Here is a 3,935-nt window from a genome sequence, read left to right as displayed (position 1 = left end):
GAAGATGGGTTACTGGAAAGTTGAATGTCAAGTGATTCTGAGGCAGGAAATAGATGGGCCCCAGGGTAAGCAGCTGGAGTTCGTTCCCTGTGGACAGAAACTCCAAAATATCAATAACAGGACAATCGAGAGAGGAGGCTGGGCCCTGCCCAGATAAGAGATAAAAGACCACATATTCCTCATTCTCAAAATCAAGGAGACCTCCCGGACTACACATGCGCAGAAAGGCTCCCTGGAGGTCAAAAAGGGAGGGCGCACCACCCCATAGTAAGTGATGTCAACTACCCACAGGCCTCTTCGCTAGAATCCCTCTTGGCTAAGAGATGCGCACGCACACAGGGAAGGATCCTGAGATAAACCAAATACGGACTCAGACCAGGCAAAACAAGATGATTGGCCAGAGGAAACCCAGAAGAAATGCCCCATAAAAGTGATTCAAACTACCACAAGGGCGCGACTCTCTCTCTGAGCCCCCCTGTGTGTCTATCCACACGTACTGTACTCTTTTTCCTCCTAATAAACACTTCACTCGCTTCGCTGCTTTCCATCTCTATGTGGAAATTCATTTCTACACAGCTGACGGACCAGAGCCTTGTCACTGGCCACTGGTCCCTGGTGGTGTGGTGGCTAGGATTCAGCGTTCTCACTGCCACTGCCCGAACTCAGTCTCTGGCCTGCAACGGAAACCCTGCTTCAAGCCGCTGCAGGCCGAGGCCACCCGAGATCAACTTCACCCACCTCTTCAGGGGCCCCAGACCTTTGCCCTTCCCACCCTAAAGCCCGCAGATCCCAAACCCATCTGATAATGGTTTTCATTAGCATGAGTGCATTCCAAAGGGAGGGTGGGCCCAGCCCAGCTGGGGCTACCAGAGGCCTCTCTCCCACAACTGCCAGAGGCTTGTCCCAGCCTTTAGTGCCTCGGGCCTTCTTTGTTCCCCTCCCACCAACATTTCCTCTCCCTTTTGCACGGGAGTCCCACGCTGGAGCCTGGGGTAAGGAAGAGTCCCCAGTTCCTACCACAGAGGCACAGGGCCCGCACACCCCGGCTCCCCTCTCGGCGGCCTGCCTGCTCCTCTCCAGGGGGGCGATTTGACTGGAGTAGCCTGAGCTCTGAATTTCAGAACAAATCCAGATGACCAGGCTGTGGTAGCCCAGTGGGACCTGGGAAGGGGTTAGCAGCCGCTGGGGACATGTGACAGCCTCTGGCCTCTTACTGCACCTTGTCAGGCTTTGCTTACCACTGGAATGGGGCCTCTGCACTCTAGGGCCTAGGGGTGGAGTGGGGCAGCACAACCACAGACAATACAATGTCAGAGACTCCAGCGCCGCCCTAGGAACTGAGTCCCATGTTCTGCTTGGAGAGCCGTCCAGAAACTTGTGAGAGTGTGACAGACAGGGCTGTTCAAGGGTAAAGCTCATGGAGACAAAGGCCCAGAAATCAAATCTGAACCGAGGCAAAGACAGAGGGCCTGGTGTGTCATCAGCCAAAATGAAAACTGTCAGACTCTCTCCCGAGTTGTTCAGGGCTCTCCCGGGAAGGGTTTGGGGCCACGAACCCTTTAACCATCCTTCCCGTCCACAGTCTGAGGTCACCACTGGCACTAGTGTCTGAAGGCCAGAAATAGAAAAGAGACACTCGGCCTTCTAATGTGCTTAATCTAATGCTTGATTTATTAAAGATGAGACAGTGGCCTTTTGCAGTGGGAGGCTTACTAGGCGCTGGAGCTGCCAGATGTGGCATCTGGGTGCCAATATTCACGTTGTCCCTGCGTGATGCTTTCTGCTATACTACAAGGTCACGCTACTCCCTCACTCCCACCCCAGGACTTTGCTCTGATGGGGGAGGGGTACCAGGATCACCACTAAATACTAGCAATAAAAGCCAACTTAGTCGCCTTTTCCTGTAGCTTATCAGCACAGGAACACAGTGGTGGGTAAGGTGAAGGGTAGCCCAGCTTCAAGGATGGGATTATGACCTTAGACATTTCCCCAGTGATGAATGTCCAGTCACTCTGAACATATTCAGGGCAGCTCCAGCCCTACCCTTCACACAGTGCTCACTCAAGCAGGAGGGGACCTGCCAAGATTCCAGTGAGCAGGAGGTCAGCACAAGAGAGGTCTGGCCACCAGGGACCCCGGGAAAGGGTCCTCAGTCACTAGGTGGTCTGGAGCATGAAGTCACAAGGACAGACCTGGAAGCACAAAGGAACAACAGGATCACAGCAACACCAGTCGTCGCATGGCCTTGACGCCAAGTTAGCAAATGAGTACCATCGCTCCTCCCATCTGCAGGGTAGGACCAGGATGGTTCCCAGAACTGAGAACAGAGGAGAGGGTGGAGTCGTGCTGTTAGGCAGATATTCCCAACAGGGTGACAGAGCCACAAGGAAAAAGAGCTGGGGGGCTGGGACAGGTCTTTCCAGGTGGGGAGAAAGCTATGGGTGTGATTAGGGAGATTAGAGAGAGGCTGACTGCCCTCCTCACCCAGTCCATGCCCCACCAAGGGCAGGGTTTCAGGGGAATCTTCATGGAAAAGTCTGCAATGAGGCAGTGTGTGCAGTGGCTAAAAAACATAGGCTTTAGGGAATTCCCTGGCGGTCCAGTGGTTAGGACTTGGTGCTTTCACTGCCGGGGTCCAGATTCGATCCCTGGTCGGGGAACTAGGATCCCGCAAGCTGTGCAGTGCGACCTAAACAAGAAACAAACAAAAAAACCCCACAGTCTTTAGAAACCAAAGAAACTGTTCTAAAGCCGTGACTCTACACTCAGTAGCTGTAAGGCCTAGGGCAGTGGTTCTCAAAGTGTGCTCCTTGGTCCAGTAGCATTAGCCTTACCGGGGAACTCAGGAGAAATGCAAATTCTTGGGTCCCACCCCAGCCTTCTGGATCACACTCCGGGGGTGAGGTCCCACACACTATGTTTGATCAAGCACTCTGGCTGATTCTGCTGCGTGCCAGAGTTTGAGAACCGCTAACCTAGGACAGAGCTACCAATCTCTGTAATGCACAGCGTTCTCATCGGTAAAGTGGGGATAATAGTGCCTACCTCATAGGGTTATTGTGAGGATTAAAGAAGATACTGCAAACACAGAACTTAGCACACAACTTGGTAAGCCTTCAGTGAATGTCAGTTATTAGTACTATCATCTCCCACCTAGTCTGCAAAACAAAAAGAATCCGGGTCCTAATGTTGCCCTCTTCCTTGGTCACCTAGTCAGTGTCACTTTCAAGCAGCCTGTGCTAACAGGAAGATACCTAATGCACCTCTCTCTCAGGGGGCTGTTCACCGTGTATCGAGGGAGGGAAAGGGGCTGGGAGGTGCCCTGGTTCAGGCCCCAGCTCGAGAGCTACCAGCTGTGTGAAGCTGTCAGGTGTGTAGCTTCCCTTCGTACCTCCCACACCACGGAACCAGGGACACGCTGGCTGCTCAGTCCTCACTGAAGGATGAAATCGACCTCAACTTCTCCGTGTCTCACATCATGATCAGCCTGCACCACCACCTCTTCCGGAGTTGCTGGAAAGCCATGACTCAAATAACAGATTGAATAGGTAAAGGTGCTTGTGCAGAGACACTGTTAGGCAAAGCAGAGGGGGGGAGGCTAAACTAATGGTGTGAATGCCCTTGCTCTCCCACCTAAGGCTAGTACAAGGGCACATTCTGGTCTCTATGGTTACCAAGAGCAGGCTGGTCCAGGAGGACCAGAGCGTAAACAGCAGGAACTGAGCCTGTGGTTGCCACATCTGGAAGGAGGCATCGCACAAGGGCAAGGGAGGAAAGGGTGGGGTACCTTTCTGCCAGCTCCAAGGGGCAGAAGGAGAAACCTCTTTACCTGAAAATGAATTTCACAGAGAGGGATATCTCCCTGCATTTATTCCTGGCACACGGTGTTTTGAATTGTCGTTCCCATTTTATTTCGAAGATGTCACTTTTAAAAT

The sequence above is a fragment of the Eubalaena glacialis genome, chromosome 2, assembly GCF_028564815.1.
Source record: "Eubalaena glacialis isolate mEubGla1 chromosome 2, mEubGla1.1.hap2.+ XY, whole genome shotgun sequence".
NCBI classification, from domain to species: Eukaryota; Metazoa; Chordata; class Mammalia; order Artiodactyla; family Balaenidae; genus Eubalaena; species Eubalaena glacialis.
This window is presented reverse-complemented; position numbering follows the sequence as displayed.